The following is a 17,839-nucleotide window of genomic DNA, read 5'->3' on the forward strand; positions in this document are numbered from 1 at the left end:
ACTTAAAGTTACTAGCTAAGACATGGGCAGCGGAACACACCAACGTATAGCAAAAAGTGTGAAATAGTACCAATATGAAAGAAATGGGACCTGAAGCAGTACTATCGAATAAAATGAAACACATTTTACACATTTTGACCCTCCTGAACATTACTTTCAAGATTCGACCTCGAGAAGTGCCTCAAATTTTAAATTGAAAATTTCCCCGTTTTCCGATTTTTGTGAAAAATACGTCAAAATTGTGGTTTTTCTTCAATAGACCGAATACATTTTTCAGGATCGAATTTTCAATACGATATTCGAGTAGTAGAGGTAATATGATATATTAACATATATATGAGCTCGATATGTCGTGGTGGGGGAAACAAGATGTACCGCAAATTGCCTAGTTTCGAGAATTTTTCATGTTTTTTATACGTTTTTTGAATGTTTCGAACGTTTATTCAAATGTATTTCCCTCCCTTTCCGAAAATTGAACCCTGCGTCCTTTCCCAAGTTTAGAAGCTTCACACTTACAAACTTGAGACATTGCATTAGAATGAAATAAATTCCCTGAATATAAATAAAATATTGTAGGTAATATTTTTCGTGTAAATACCTAAGAAACAAGGCTTATTATGAGGTTTAGAGGTTGCCCCCTTCCCCCATCATTCCTACTTCAAATGAACGCCCGCAACGTTTCAGAAATTCCACAAATTTTTGTACATAATGGCACAATTATGAGTCTTGAAATTTCTATCACCCCAAGCATAATACGTCAAATTTCCGAAACGTAGCGGGAGTTCATGTCTTGTCTTGACGAAGAAATTATGAGAGAAGGGGGGGGAGCAACTCTTAACCTCATGATAAGCTTTGTTTCTTTGGTATTTACACGAAAAATATTACCTACATTTATATTCAGAGAATTTATTTCATTCTAATGCAATGTCTCAAGCTTGTAAGTGTGAAGCTTTTAAAGTTGGAGATGGACGCAGGTGTCAAGGGAGGTGAATAAATTTGAATAAACGTTTGTATATCCAAACCACTCAAAAAAAGTATAGAAAAAAAAATAGATCAAAATTCGTAAGAAAGAAGTTAAGTTCTTTTCTCCGCGCCCCTGCAAAGTAGTTAAAAGAATTTCGCTTCAGTATACTACTCGACCTCCACAATAAATTATTGTTTTAATAATAGGTTATTACGATGAAAATTTTGAAATCGATCCCAATATTGAAGATTCGTCGAATATGCTCTGAAAAAACAAAAATTGTGGCTCCTTAAATGCTAAACAAAATGTAGTAAAAGGCTCAATAACAAATAGACTCATTGTTAGAGGTCTCTAGTCATCATATCTACTATTTGTAATGCTTCAAAACTCCTCACATCTTGTAAAAGAAAAAAATATTCAAAAAACGTATAAAAACATGAAAAATCCTCGAAACCTTCTGTTATCCCCCATCTCCACATATCAAGCTCGTATATACGTTAAAATGTCATATTTGACATCTACTACTCGAATATCGTATTGAAAATTCGATCCTGAAAAAATTATTCGATCTATTGAAGAAAAACCTCAATTTTGACGTATTTTTCACAAAAAGCGGAAAATGAGGAAATGTTCAATTTGAAATTTGGGGCACTTCTCGAGGTCGTATCTTGAAAGTATTGACATATTCATGTTCAGGAGGGTCAAAATATGTAAAATCACCCCTAAATACGTCAAAATTGCTCACCTCAGGGTGGAACCTCAAAAATCGACGCCCTGCCCCTCCTATGGCGACTTTCGAGAGTCTCCCGATCTCTAAAATTTTCTTTTGGCATCGCTGCCCAACATACCAATTTTCATGCTTCTATCATTAATTGTAACTTTTTTGCAGTTTGCCACAGCACTAACGGTGTGAAAAGAAATTTCCTGCTAAAATAAATGAGAAAATTGTTCGAAAAATAAATCAGGCTGACAAAAAGACAATAACTGAAGGAACTAATAAATATAGAAATAGGAGTAGGGCATGAAGACGTATTAGTAACAGTACTATTCAAGCTGGCACCAAAAGCAGATAAAAAAGCAGAAATTAACGAAGTGAACACTAAACACAAATAGTAGGATATGTGGACGATCTTGTCTTGACAGCAAGAGAGGAGAGTTCACAAAAGGATATAGCAAAAATAAAGAAGGAAACAGGAAATGTTCAGCTTCTACTTTTGCTTCTGATAACTTCGGAAAAAACTTATCAAGTATCCAAGAGCTTCTGAGGTTTGATCCAGTTTTATTATCAAATTGAATTACCAATCTCACTTTATATTCAAAGGTGGTAATAAAACTTTTTCGCTTCGAAAATCAGGTCAAATTTCACGTTTCTTTTACGACGCAAGGTTCTGTTTTCACTAGCCATGGTCATTGAATATAGTGCTGACCATCCACTCTGCTATCCCGTAAGCACAGATAACACGGATCTATTTGGAAGTCTCCAATTAGCTACCAATTATACTGAATGATCGAAGAAATTTATTTCAAGCTTTTTGTAGAGATGTCAATGAATAAACGCAATTCCTTAGGAACACTGGTTGTACAATTTCTTTACACACATCTTTTATGCCATTGCAAAAACAAAGTCTGTCGTTTTATGTGTGACCAGGCCGGTGATTCATGATATTAACATCGTCAAGCTGTTTCCACTGTCTTAAGTGAGATTTTCAAGCTATGCTTTATTCTTTAACAAATTTAAATCTCTTATTAAATTGTTAAAAGTTTTTTTAGTGATAATATAGGGTTTTGGTTGTTTCGCTGTTAGTAATAACTTTGATTGAAATTATACTAAGACATGCGATAATTTTTTCGGTGGCTCAGGCATTGGTCGTATGAGGTTGTATGCAATTGGAGCAGAAGAAAGACTCTACGTCAGCATAATCGATAGGTTTTGCAGTTTTATTTCGACACTTGTATTCACAATGCAAAATTAGTAGTCATTGACCAGATCCTTAGTATTGAAAGTCTTGCTTCGATACCCACCTAAAATATAGGGATAAGAATTAATGTCTGTTATTCTTGATTCACCGTTTATCTGAAAATTGCTTACTTTCCAAACTTCGTTTAGAACGACTTCAAGCAGCTTGTCTTGATACCGAACAGAATAGTCACAATAGACTTCACAGAGAACGTGAGATGTCTTTAATTCGAATTTTACGTTACAAACTTTTATACATTGACTTTCACGACATTTTAAGTTTTTCTAGACTTATAGAGAACACCTGGGAGTTATTCATTCGAATGGCATCTAGCGGAATATATGAATGTATGGATCCCTTTCTAATTGCTTATTATATTTCAATGTATTAAAATTAATTTAAATTTATAAAAGAATTGAAAAATGTGTATTAGTACTATAAAAGTTCATTCAGACATACCAATGTATCCAGCTGAGTAAAATGCGCGTTCAAGCAAGAGATTTCTTATACACACATGTTAGTTACTGGTATGCTTTTTCGCATGCGAATTCAGTTGACATTCTTTGCATGTAGCAAAGCGTTTTCTAGATCGATTTAAGAAGTCGATAAAAATGCTATACAAAATAATAATATGAGTAATCAGGCATAAATAAAAAAATGTTGCTCCCTCTTTCGGCGGCCCCGATTCGTGTTATTAATATTATTATCTTTTTTGGTATTCCTCCATAAAGTGATATCATATTGACCACATAGTTTTAACAAGTTAGCTTTGTACTTTATCATGGTTAGGAGTTCTTCTGGTTATAAGCTTCATTACTTCTAGTGCCTGTATTGTTTACGTGGTATGGGGGTCATCCCATGTGATGGGCCCAAAAAATCGATTTTTTATCCTAAATTACTTTCTTAACTGTCAACTTTATACATGCCCCCCCTTTCATACATATATACATTTATGCAAGTTTCTACAGGCTTAAACAGAAATTTGAAGAGGAAGAGAAAGGAATACTCTATGGACCAGGCATCGCCGATTGAGGGTAAGTTGAGATTTTCATAGTTTTAAATAGACTTGAAACTTTAAACGCGTTTTTCTCAAAACTGTGTTTTTCAAACTTTCCTCCAACGGAACTCAAAAACGGCTTGACCGAATGACTTGAATTTTATAGGGCACACTAAACACATTAAACAAATTTTTTTATAGCAACTTTTATTTCAAATGTCTACCAAAAGTCCAATTTTTTGTATATTCATTTGATTATAGTCCATTTCGTGGATTTAGGCTTACCGATTAGAACGCCGTTTTTTTTGTTTCAGATAAGCCAATCAGCATGATTCATGGAGAAAGTGCGAGCTCATTTTTTCGAGACGGGGGTGTTCAGAACGCTGTAACTCAAGTTCTACACAATATTTTTAGCCTAAAATTTCTATTTATATTGTCCAAATATATGTTAATAAATGATAATACACTTAAAGCTCTATCTATTTACTGGTCGTAGAAAAAATCCCTAAAAACAGGCCGTCACATGGGATGTGTCATTTTAATAGAAGAAAACTCAATTTTTAGACCCTGTCGTGTATCAAAAGCAGTTTCCGTTTTTAGGTACTCTACGTTGTATGAAAAGTTTTCAACGCAAAGAAGACCTTTTTATTTTTAAAATCTCAAAAGTCTATACACTTTTTCCAGCGATGCTTCTTTTGCCGTATTTCTCCTCAGAATAGACGCTTACGTTTACGACGACGTTCTCGTCTGGTGAACATCTCTTATGCAAGTGACAGTTCAAGGTTATTGAACAGAAAAATGTCATTGAGGGCCAGATCTGGTGAATACGGTGGGTGAACACTGATGTGTGAAAAGAAGTTTTGTCCTGATAGAAAAACGCTTCCTTGTTTTTCAAATGCGGTCACCTTTTTGCAATTTTTTCCTTATATTTCACAACTCATATTGATAACTTCCTTCTAGATAACCCTTGTACTAGATTTTATATATTTGTACTTTGTCAGTACAATACAGTGAAAAATAATAACAAGAAAAGTTAACCTTTCAGAACACAACAAGGATTAATTCGAGGAAACCCCCTATAAACGGTACTATTTAATTTTGCTTTGAAAAGCATAATAATAAGAACAGAGAAAGGGTATGATATTTAACAAAAGTTATAATTAGCTCATGCTGATAGCAAGAAACAGAAGAAAGCTTGACGAAAACACAACTAATAACAGCAACAGAAGAGATAAACCTAAACTTCAATAACGACAAAATAAAGTTTATGGAGATAAAGAATAGACGTGAATGCAAGACAAAGTACATAAACATGATGAGACGTTAATAGAATTCGAGGAAGTAGAAACTTCCATGTATTTGGGATACCATACCATAAAATTCACACACTTTTCAATGAGTTATCAATCAGCGAGTTTATAAAGACACGAAGGTTACAATTACTCGGTCACTTAGAACGAATTGACACAGACAGTGAAATAGTGAAATTTCAATAAAAGCTCTATAACTCAATCAACTATATCATAATAAGCTCATTATATATGGTATCTTTCATTTTTTTTTTGCTTCAGCTTTGTACATAATGTAAAATTGATAAAGCAAGAAGTTTTACGGTTTATAGCACATAGGTTTTTAGGATAAAATAGTCTGGAAAAAATAAACAACTAACTTCATCAAAAAACGGCCTATAAGAGAAAATTCCCTCTTAAGATAAAACTGAATGTGAGTAGGTATATTTTTCCTTTGGAAACCTATATTATAATAAATTTATGGCGATACTTATTACCATATCTACGATCTGTAAAGCCGTAAGAGCTTTTCTTTGTACTTCTATTAAAATACATTATCCAAGAAAGTATCTCTTGGGACCAGACCACCACCTTAGTGTATCTCTTCTGTATAAATCTTTTTGTCCATTAACACTTCTAAAGCTGAGCTCGAATTTTTTATAACAGAGTATATTTTAACAATATTTCCGACAATTTTCTTCCATAGATTTGATTCACATTAATTTAATTGCAGAATGGTTTTCCGTTGTTTTTTCTTTATACAGTGACGCTTTCTGTCGCTTTAGGCTCCGTTCGATGCGACGCCCTTTTTGATAAAATGCATTCAGTAATTTTTATACAATATATTTTTTTATTGAAGTGTTATATTTGAGTAGAACTAATAAGCATAAATTATAAATCTTAGATAAATAAATAATAAATATTTATCTTAATATAGTTGGGAACAAGTTCCCGAAATGAGTCCCAAGGCCGGCCCTGTCTAGCTACAAGGGAATTTCAAAATTCGGTGAAAGCGCATATTTTTTTGTAAATGGTGCAATTCGTTTTATTTTTGTGTATAATCAATTTTTTATAGCAAGCGGTTTATTTACTTTGATTTTTTTGAATAATTTCTAGGAAGGTCTATTTATTTATTTGTTTTGTTTCTTTATTTTCCTAGATCTAGAGATTCCTTTTGGGATTAGTATATAAAAAAGTTTACGTAGCAAAGTAATCGAATAATTCAAATAAATTATTTAAAATAGTTAAGCGATAGTGATAAGTGAATTATTATAAGTTAAATAACTATAGTGTATAGTATTTGAATCAAATAAGAACGTAAGAGATAGTGTTTAATTAGCCCCAAGAAAAGAAGTCATATAAGTAGATAGGAAAAATATTACAATATTAATAAATTTTGAAATTTCTTTCATCTGGCTTTGGTCCGCGCAAAAAAGTCGATTATATCGTGAAAATTAATTTCTCGGACTAGTTGAGCTAGTCTATTTTGGCCCATATTTGCGCGTAAATATGTTTCTCTTTTAGAATGGAAAAAGAACTTTTTCCTAAACAATTTGTAGCTGGAATATTCATAAAAATTTTTAGAGCAATTTCCACATTCGGATAATCATCTCAAAGACTCCGTGAATGCAATAGATTGCATATTTTTTGTGTAGGGCGTACTTCTTCAGATTTTACTGAGGAATCTTTGATAATAATAATGGAAATGAATACATTCATTACCTAACGTCTTTTCCAAATCGTCAGGATACTTACTGACTAGTTTATTGGCAAGATTTCTCAATTCGTTTGTAATTATTCTAGATAAATAGATAAATCATTAAGATTTTCATATGCACAACTAATTGTACACTTAGAGTGTCAGGATTAGGGTAATAAACATTTGTGCGAAAATTTTCTTGTCCACAGAAAGGTATTCTTTCATTTACTCGTGAGTTATCTGGATGAATTTTTCTGTTTTCTTTTGCAATGATTATCATAACGATATTAATCATTACCTCCAGTTAGTGCCTCGGCTTTATCTTCATATTAAGAAAATTATCTGTCTCTTATATTCTATCAAAATGAAGCCAGAGAACCATGGATCTGCACAAATCTTGACATTCTTATAGCTTTTTAAATGCAGCATTAAAATAATTTGAAATAATATCACAAATAAAGACTAAGATTGCTATTTCTAAATTTTATAATTTTTGTAGCTTTAGATCGCGTTGACGATTTCTGACATCGACTTCCGGTAATAAATTCCAGTGCTCCAATTATTGCAGACTATTTTTTTTTAAAGCAGATCAATGAATTTGCAAAAGACTTAATTCTTAACTTTTTGCACAGCACCATTATCTCCCAACGATTTGTATATATACTAAGGAAATTATATAGTTCCTGTAAAGTAGAAAAGACGTCGCTGCTTCTGTTTCGGATTCAGCTGCAAATGTTCTAATCAGATTTCAAGAGCGGCAAAAGAATAATAGAATAATAGAATAGAATAATAGAATAAAAGAAATAATTATTTTGATTCGTGCCTGTTGGACTGAATATTATTTGTATCATCATATGATTGACAATTGATTGATTCATTATATCCAAACCATCAAAAACTTTAACAAAACATACCCAATTTGAAAAGTTATTAAGATTTAGAAACTTTAAACTTAAAATATTAACATCTTACCCACAGATTTAGTAGTAAATGAATGAATTGTTTTATAATACACAGAAAAAAATGTTCATCTTATTCAAGGAAAAGTGTTGAATCAAGAAAACCATTTTAAAGAAAAAGATTTTTCTCTCTTTAGTTGAGTTTTTTCCGTGTAACAAATTTTTCATCAAAACTAATCCGAACATATATCTGAAATGTATTGTCTTTTTTCGTTTCTGAAATCCTAGTATTTCAAAAATCTTACCTTCCTTCGAATTATGCCGCCATGGAACTAAGTGACTTGGGCTTAGGCGTAAATCCATCACTGTCTTCATTTCATACCTTCAAAGTCTTTTTCTACTTCTTCTTCGAGGCTTGAAATATACCGGCAGAGTTCAATATATCGGGCGGCCAGTACCTGGTAACAAATATAAAAAAATTAATACAAAAAATATGGAAACAAGAGAGAATGGAACAGTACAGTTATCTGCCCGATACTTTAAAAAGTGACCAATCATTCTGCGGGAATTACAGTGGCATCTAACTTTTAGATTTTCATACCAAATAATATCGAGAATCATCAGGAAAAAATTGTGACAGCTATGAGCAGAATTCAAAACTGCATGCTCTTCATTTATTTTAAATAAACGTACGACACATTTAGTAGACCAAAGTTGTATGAAGTAATAGATTAACTTAAATGCCAAAAAAGATTATCAAGTTAGTAAGCATGACTTTGAAGAAAATTATAATCGAGACAACGGTAGTTATTTTAATACCAAAAGCTTCTGAATCAGTTGCTTTTGTTCAACATAATATTGGAAACCATCATGAGGGGAAGTTATATTGATATTATTCATCAACAGGAACATCAAGGTAGTGCTTACTCAGACGGCTTAGTAACTAGATCACAGAGACTAATGCAAAACGTCATAGCGAGTCTGAGCAAGAAGACTTATATAAATAAACAGAAAACGAAATATGAGGTAATTGAAGAGAACTGGAAAAATCCAAATAGCCAACCAAAATAAATGGAAAAGGCAGCAGGAATCATAGTAGCAGTGTTAAAATAAAAAAAAAGAATGAAGAGATCAGTGAAATATTCATTCAGCAGTGTTCTGTAGCTTCGATCTATGGATACTGACGAAGGTAGCATGTGATCTGAAAGTATGGGAGAAGAAAATATTGTGAAAATTTTCTTAAATTAAATCTGGGATCTAAATCTGGAGAAAAGTAATATATGAAGAAATAATGGCCCTTTATGATCAACTATAAATTACCTAGGTACTAAGGGCACAATGAGTTAGGTAACTGGGTCGCATCCCTCAAATTAATAATTATAAAATATCGAGAAAGTTGACAAGAGCAGAAAAATGGGTAGAGAGACAAGGGTAGACTAAAGGAGAAATAGGAAGAATAAGTCAAGGCAGAGAAAAGGCTCAGGATACGATCAAATGGGTAAAATTAGAAATAAAGCAATATGAAAAAACTCCGAGGCTAATACTCAGTGTATATACTATCATTTATTCATATATTTATCACATATTTTATTGTATTGTCTTATATGTATCAAATTTCGGTGTAAACTCTCGTACTAATGAGGTTTCTAAGGATTTGGTGGTTCAGCCAAAGTAGCTAGTTATAGCAATATTTTCGTTCTAAAGTAGGAAGGTTGTGACAAAAGTAGGGTTTCCATATTTTTTACAAATAAAAAACATTGTTTATCATTATCAATTTATACATTGTTGGAAAGATTACTCTATTGTCTATATAGTCTCCATTTTTTTCGACACACTTTAAAAGACTTCCCTCCAGCTTTTGTACTCCTTAGTCGAAGAAGTCTCCCGCCAATGCGTTAAGAAATGTATGATCTCTACTTGGACTTCATAGTCGCTCTTGAAGCGTTTTTCATGTAACTATTGTTTTAGCTTGAGAAAGAGCTGATAATCGCTTAGAGCTGAGCCTAGGCTGTACGAAAGATTAGGCATAATAATAATCCAAATTTCTTAGTTACTGGGAACCAGTATACCGAAACCAGAACAAGAATTAAAACTAAGGGAGGACTCTCTTAAGAAGTTCAAATTATTACTGGGGTTTGGCAGGGAGACAGTCTTAGCCCAACCCTCTTCAACATCATAATGGATCAAATTATCGTGGAAGTCAACAAAGTCAATGCAGGATTCAGAATGGTCTGAAGGTATTGTTTTATGCAGACGATGGTATTGCCATTGCAGAAAATGGAGACGACTTACAACGTCTACTAAATAAGATGGAAATTTCTGCCGAAAAATTCAATATGAGCATCTCAGTCAACAAGACACAATCAATGGTAATATAAAAAAATCATATTAGATGCAAATTGGCAGTCGATAGCGGCATAATACAGCAGTTAACAATATTCAATTACCTGGGAGTGAATATATCTAGTGAAAGAAACCTGTCAGAGGAGGCACGAACACAAGCGATGAAAGCATCAAAATACAGCGGCTGTCTGAGAGATACAGTGTGGAGAAACAAAGCGATGAGCTCACAGAGCAGGACCAGAATCTATAAAATGTGTGTGACACATGTGTCTCAGAAACCAGAGCCGAGACATCAACAACAAAAAGAATAATGAGAACCTCAGAGATGAAAATACTGCGAACCATCAAGGGAGTCACCCTGTGGGACCGAATAAGGAGTGATGACATAAGAGAAGAATTAGGTGTACAGGATGTGGCTAGAGGGATCAGGGCACGAAAAAGATTCTGAAGGGACCAAGTAGGACGATGCCAAAAGACAGATGGGCAAAGTGGGTTAAAACACAGAGACTTAATACACGCAGACCTATAGGTAGACTACCAAAAAGATGGTACGACAGCTGGAGTTCAGCTTCACAGGAAAATTCAGGAAGAGGGCCAAACGTATAGGATTGAACAGGACCTGGTCCTGTTGAAAGAGGAAGAAGAAGAAAAAGACTGATCAATGTTTCACAATCTTTCCCTGGGTTTATTGTCATCCCAGACTGCATAAAATGTATGAGAAGTACCCTTTTTTCGATCCAATAACTTTTCCGGTTACCTACGTCTTTATGAATTTCTTTCGTTTCATCTCCCGTGACGATAGTAATATCTTCTCTTTGTTGTCTTCCTCATCACATTGTTGAAGAAACTATCAAGCATAAAAGAAACGTTAATTTTCTGAACAATTCGAAAACGGCGTTATTCCACTTTATTCTTCATAATGAAGAGTGCAGTTGTCAGCCAAAGCCTTCCGTGGCGAAACCAGATTACCTCGCATTTGGCGGGAGCGGCGATCAGCACTTCCATCTCTGACGGCTGTCAAGCAAACAGTGAGTGACATAGCTAATCGCTGATGGATCGCTGATACTGCGCAAAGCATTGTTGTCTGATTTAGCCTTCAGATTAAGCTTAATGGGATTTTTACTTTCCGTACAACCCTCGTATGTTTTGACAATGAAGGTCGCAGCAAATGAAAACCATTGTGTATCAAATGAGATAATCATTTGCTATCCCACATGTTATCAAATTTTATCTCTTAGAAGATTATCCATCATTATTGATCAGACAAATCCTCCCGAACATAGACAAAAGTTAGTTGGATATATTTTCCAGATGGAAGATTACAAAGTTACTATCTCAATAGAATATCTAATTACATATCGGATATTCCTAATCAAGGGCTAATTTCCTTAACAGTGATTGTTATCTGAAATGTAAACAAGAGTCACTGGACTGTAAGACTCTCTGTTATTAACTAATCGATACTCAATCCTAGTTTCTCAGATTCAGTTTCAACATTATTGTATTAAAGATAAATTATATAATTTTAGTGTTCATCTATTGTGATAGTAATTGTATACAGTGCGGAAAAGCCAAATGGAATAAATTAATGAGTAATTTGTTACAGAAATGTTTTCTAACGCTACTCAAAATCTCAGGAGTGGATGATATAATTGCAAGCGTGATTGGTCTATCTAAGTCATAGTTGAGGAATTGTATATGGATGTGTATACAGTACTTTGGCATATCCCCCCAAAAAAATTTAATGGCGTCAGACCAGGAAGTCGTGCTGGCCATTGTATCGATCCGCGCCTCACTATCCACTGATTTGGATGAAAATTGATTCAGGTACTGCCGGACATTGATTTGGTAATGAAACCATACATGAGGGACTGCTGGATCGGGATAAGTTTGTCGAAGTTAATACGAAATCATTTTGGAACAATCTAATTATTCATCACCATTCAAATCGTTTTCAATGAGAAAAAGGCCTACGATATGATTTACAACAATTCCTGTTTGAATAATAACTTTCTTATTAGAGCTATTGCGATTGATTGAGTAACACAACCGTGAAGTGTAAATGTACACTCATCTGAGAATCACATCTAATTGAATTGTTATCTAACATCGCCATCATTTGTTGACAAAATTACTTTCTCCTATCGAAATCATCATTTAATAGGAATGCATTTCATTACCCTTTAATATAAGGAAAATGTATGTTTAACATTGAACATTGAAGGCCTGCTATTTAACTAGAATATTCTAGGTTTTCTTGAAACTCAAACATAAAATCCAATTTCATATCATCCCCAACTAGGTGGAAGCTTATTTTATTCAGCTTACATGACCAAGCTCACGAAACTGCTTTTCTATTTTGCTAATTACAAACTCAGCGTAAAAATGAATCTATCGAAATAAATTACAAGAGGGATTGAAGAAAGTGTAACTGTAAGTGCTCAAATTGATTTCCATCTTCATCAATACATTCACGAAAACGTTTATCAACTGATATGCAAGTGCGGCGAAGCATGTCAAGCTGTCCGCGAAGATTTCCGAATTCTTCTTCTTTTGCAGTTCAGAGGTCGGAAGGGGTGCGTGATCCTTAAGAAAGTCCCATGGGAAAAAATCCTAGACTATACACACATGACCGTGCGAATAGTCGTTTATTCATTCTTCAAGCTCCATCCTGCATGAAATGATGGATGTTCGCTAGTGTTAGATCATTGTCTATTGTCCCACGTAAATCTTCCAGATAATTTTGGCCCGTTACTCAACCCCCAAAAGAGTACGGACCCACTATATCTCCCACATGGATACCTACCCATACACATAACCCAGGCAGGTTCAATTCTTCGTCAATAAAGACGTGAGAATTCTGGTCGTTTCAATACACGCAGATATGCCGATTGACCGTACCGTTCAGCTTGAATGTTGCCTCATCCGTTCACAGAGGCAACCGAGGTACCACTTGCAAAATTCCAATCTGCGATCAAAATCATCTCGATAATGCATGCGTTTCAGCATTCATCGTAAAGAAGCGCTCCCGATAGCCGCACTGCAGATTGGTTCGGTTGTTTAACTAACGCCAGCACCACCGTTTCCATATTTTCGTTATTTGTTAAAGATACTGATCGTCCAGAACACGGTGCATCGGCAACAGAGCCCATTTTTAAGAATTTCTCGTAAGTATTTCACACTGTGGAACGATTTGGTAACGGCGAATTCGGAAACTGTTGTTGAAATTTGCTAAATATAGCTTCTTAATCCGCGTTTATGTGCAGATACGAGGTAACAAAAACAACTCTTCTTTGAAGTGTGAGTGACTAAAGAGGGTTTTCGAACATATGCTGAGAACGTTGCCTGACTTATGCCGACCTCTGTAGGTAGAAAATTTGGAAATTTTTAGTGAAATGAGCGAGTAATTTCCATTGAACTACTTGAAGATATCGTACTCAATATCAAACAAAACATGTGGTTTGTGATGGATGGTGCTCCAGTACACTTCAATTGGACTGCTAGGCAACATTTAGATGCAACATATCAGAATCGTTGGTCGATTCTGATTGGCCTTCTATATCTCCAGAGTTTAATCTTTGTGATTTCTGGATATGGAGTTACCTTAAATCATTAGTATACATGACACTCATAGTTGATGTCGAAGAATCGTATTCAAATAGCGTAATACACCTCAAATATTTGAACTTCTACGGCAATCTATGACACGTTCATGTATTTTCGCTATTTTCGTTCACTGTCAACGGGAGCTAGTGGTCTCAATTGTGAAAAAGACCAGCCAGTACTGGCTGGTGGCGTCCTGATTTTAGGAGCCAGAGTTACAATCTCCCCCTTTGCTACACGCACCGTCTCGCGAGTAGGAGCACTTCGGTCTAGCTAGTCATCGTCCTCGCTGGTTGGATTCCTTAAGCCTGGCTAGAAAGTGCAGGGTCCTCGACATGAGGAGGGATCGTCGGGTATATGGGACGGATCTGCAGCTACTTCCGATTCAGAGTCTTCTGAAGTCAGGATTACCTCCGATAGTCAGTGGTTTCCGCCTCTCGAAAGGATGTCAAGCGGTGACAGAGAATGACATCGGGTTTCTGTAGTGATTCCACTTCGTATATGGGCAGCATTACATCATTAGTTACGATGTAAGGTGCGTCTTTTCTTGGGGTAATCTTCATAGTGAAGGCATTCCCAGATCTACTTAAAGCATGTGAATCTACGAACATGTTATCATTGACCTGTAAACTTGAGTTGCATCGCGTTTTATCAACGGATGCCTTATTATACTATTTTATAATAGTGAATTAACAATTTCATTGAAAACTCACCCTTCGGTAAACTCCCCTCTTATTATGAATCAGTACGAATAATAACATGGAATAATTCGTTTCTGAAATTTTTGAAAATATAAATTCTTCGTGTAAACAACGTATGAGTGCCGGCAGTAAAATTTGAGAACTGGAAATGTCGCAAACAATTTCCGTCGTAGAAATGAGAAGAAACTATTTTTGTGTCTCGAAGGCTTCTCATACATTTTCGCACCCCCAAAAATGATATCCAAAAATTAATATCCAGCCGACCGTTTACAACCCTACACAAGCAACTTTAGCCTAGTGTTTACGATGTCGAAGCTGCGCTGAACCAATTCTCTGGCGAGATTTCGCCGTTAGGTAGCGCTTTATTCCGGCAAATTTCATCAGTTCCAGTTCTATGTCGAACTTCGCGGGGCAACCGTTTCTCAAAATTACATAAGAAATCACGCGATTCTTGGTTTCAATAATACCGATACACCCTTCACGAATTTTTAGAAAAGTAAAATTTTGTTTTGAAGTTGTTAGTTCTGAGTTTGTGCGAACTCTAAATGAAACGACAAATAGAAATGAGTTCTGAAAAGTAGGTGTAAACAAACTGTTTATTATGTTTAGAGAACTTGCAATATTCGTATATACAATAGTTGAGAAAATTTAGTTGATATTATTGAGGTCGAAATTTATTTCGAGCTACTTCTACATTCATTTATTTTATTTGAAATGAAATTTGAAAGAAAGATATTTTTAGGTAATAGTGATAAAAAAAAGAATAAGATAAAATGAGAATATACAGGGTGTTTCCTGGGTAAACCTTCCAAAAATTGCTAAAAGACATTACTATGAATCTTACGTATTATTATATGATATCATTACATGAAATAAAACGAAATAAGCTTCATTATTCGGGTTAATCATACATGTTTGTGATATTCTTGTTTGTAAGATGATACTACACTTACAATTCATTCGTTACGTAACAATAATTACTCAAATTGACAAATGAGATGCATTAGTTTATGAAATCTGAAAATAACATAGAAATTAATGACTCTATATAAAACTCTTACATTGTTGCCTTTTTTGACCACAGAATGACAAAAGTATGTTGGAATTACAGTATAATAACAAAGCATGAAATTGAATTTTCAAATATTCTTTTTTTAATACGTTAGTTACATATATTAAAATCATCTTTTACATTATTAAAAAATTTATTGAGGATTCGTATCATTGAACGGAATGAAACTGGTGATAATACAGATAGAATAATTTTCCTTCAATGCTGGTTGTACATTCAATATTAGAAACCAAATTTAAATTTAACAATAACATCCCAGGAATACGTAAACTCATAACATTTTCGACAGTCGGATATAAGAAAGCTTCAATGTATGATTTTATTGTTCATTTTGAAATATTTTCTTCATACTCTGAAGAATGTTAATCAAATTTAGTGGAAAAAAGAAAATTGATCATTAGCATATGTTTAACATCACGTGTCAGATGCGAAAGGCTCAATATTAAGGATAAAACTATGTATCTGAGCATTTTCACGAAGAAATTATAAAACTTCTTCTGCTACTTATGCACTATTATTGGATGTTGGCGATAACATTTTCGTAGGCTTCTCTATCCGCCGCTCTATGAACCAGATCTATATTTCTTAGGCCTGTCTTCTCTCTTATGTTCCTCAGCCAAGAAATTTGATTTCTCCCGACTCCCCGTTTACCATCTATCGTTCCCCTATTAAAAGTGTACCTTGGGCCTTTTTTCTTTTTATATTCATATTCATATTATACTCTTCTTAGGATATCATATGTCACTTTGTCAGTCCATGGTACTCCTAGCTTTCGCTGATACGTCCACATTTCAAATGCTTCCAATTTATTGATCTCTGATTTTCTAAGTGTCTGTGTTTCCAAACCATGAAGTAATAGCCCCATATGTAACAACTAATGTATCGCATTATTAGTTTCAAGCTAATATATTTGTTGGTGAATATTCTGGAATTTGAAAAAAAATTGCGCTTTTTAACTGCTCCAATGCAGCATCATACATCAATAGTTTTGCATGTATATACGGCGCTTTATGTCTGCTGATTATCATCAACTTCATGTACTTTATTATCTTATGATTTTCTACACTGATCATTAAATAAGAACAGGATTCTCAATAAACCCTCTTTCTTTGCGTCCATTTTCAATTCATTCTACATAAGCGCAAATATTTTCGTATTTTCCAATGAATTTGTTTTTATGTTGGCTCTTATAGCTAGTTACACGGTTTGTACCAGGAAGTAATGAACATAACTTTTTCAATATTAAATTTCTTAAGCAAAATTTCAAGTGAACTTGAAAATCATTTAGTTTTACACCAAAAAGGTACTCTTGATAAAACTCGATGCTGTGTATCGTTTTAGAAATATTTTGATTTGAAAATTATGAAGTTATAACCGATACTGGTATGAATTAATGTATTAATTAAACAAAAAATCACATGATGAAAATTTAAATAAAGGCTAATGATATGAAAAAGAATTCAATTAGAGTAGGTGTTCAAAATGTCCTCCTTTTCCACGAATACACAAGACTATTTTTTTTTCTAAAGAATCCATTAATATTCTAAACGGCTGGGAGTCAACTATAATGTCATTGAAGTGACATTAAATTCTGTCTTTCAAATCTTGAGGTAGCATACACTTTTCTTTAAGATCCGATCAAACTGTGTAATACAAAGGATTAAAATCGCATTACCGAAGAGGCCAATGAATCAGAGTTTCTGCACGTCTACTTAACCAATTACGACATCTTCTATCAAAATCAACTCTAAGCGGTAGATCGTCTGGCAAGTGTTCTTGGACTTGCCTCTAATGGGAAGGATGTAGCTGTTTCTCTTCAAATATCCTACCAGTACTTGAAGACTTTTTTTGTCCTGCCACATTCCTTACGCTATTTGTAGGATTTTTATCAACTGAATTTGAAATCATATTATCTTTATTAATGGTTCTTGTTGTTTTTGCCCTCGCTTTTTCGACAACGTAATTTGATGACTCTAAATGTATTTTTATTTGGTAAGTTTCTTTAAAGAAACTTTTCTGCACAACTCTGCACTAGAGTCTCTTAACCAATCGCCTAAGGTTAATAACAGTGTATTAAGAATTTTAGTACATTTTAATATCTAATTTAACAAATGATAAGGTTTCAGAAATATAATTATTATCATAACTATCAATGAATGACAGTATTCCATGACAAATACTATTGCTGTGTAAATTCAGAAGTAAAATAATTATGAGTACTCGGCTATTGGGGTTTCCCAAGGTCTCCAATAGCTCAGTGCCGACACTTTTGAAACAAGATCTTATACTGATTAAACTGGATTTTCGTCAAACG

General features: G+C 34.1%; 1 protein-coding gene across 1 annotated transcript in view; it reads left to right on the forward strand.

The window, feature by feature from the left end:
* Window positions 1–14,841: 14,841 nt before the first annotated feature.
* LOC130897229 (uncharacterized) overlaps window positions 14,842–17,839 on the forward strand; it is a 227,348-nt gene continuing 224,350 nt past the window's right edge. Inside the window, exon 1 of the mRNA XM_057805982.1 lies at window positions 14,842–15,030. The gene's annotated coding sequence lies outside the window, so the exon portion shown is untranslated. The remainder of the gene's footprint in view (window positions 15,031–17,839) is intronic.

The sequence above is a fragment of the Diorhabda carinulata genome, chromosome 8 (assembly GCF_026250575.1).
Source record: "Diorhabda carinulata isolate Delta chromosome 8, icDioCari1.1, whole genome shotgun sequence".
Taxonomy (NCBI): domain Eukaryota; kingdom Metazoa; phylum Arthropoda; class Insecta; order Coleoptera; family Chrysomelidae; genus Diorhabda; species Diorhabda carinulata.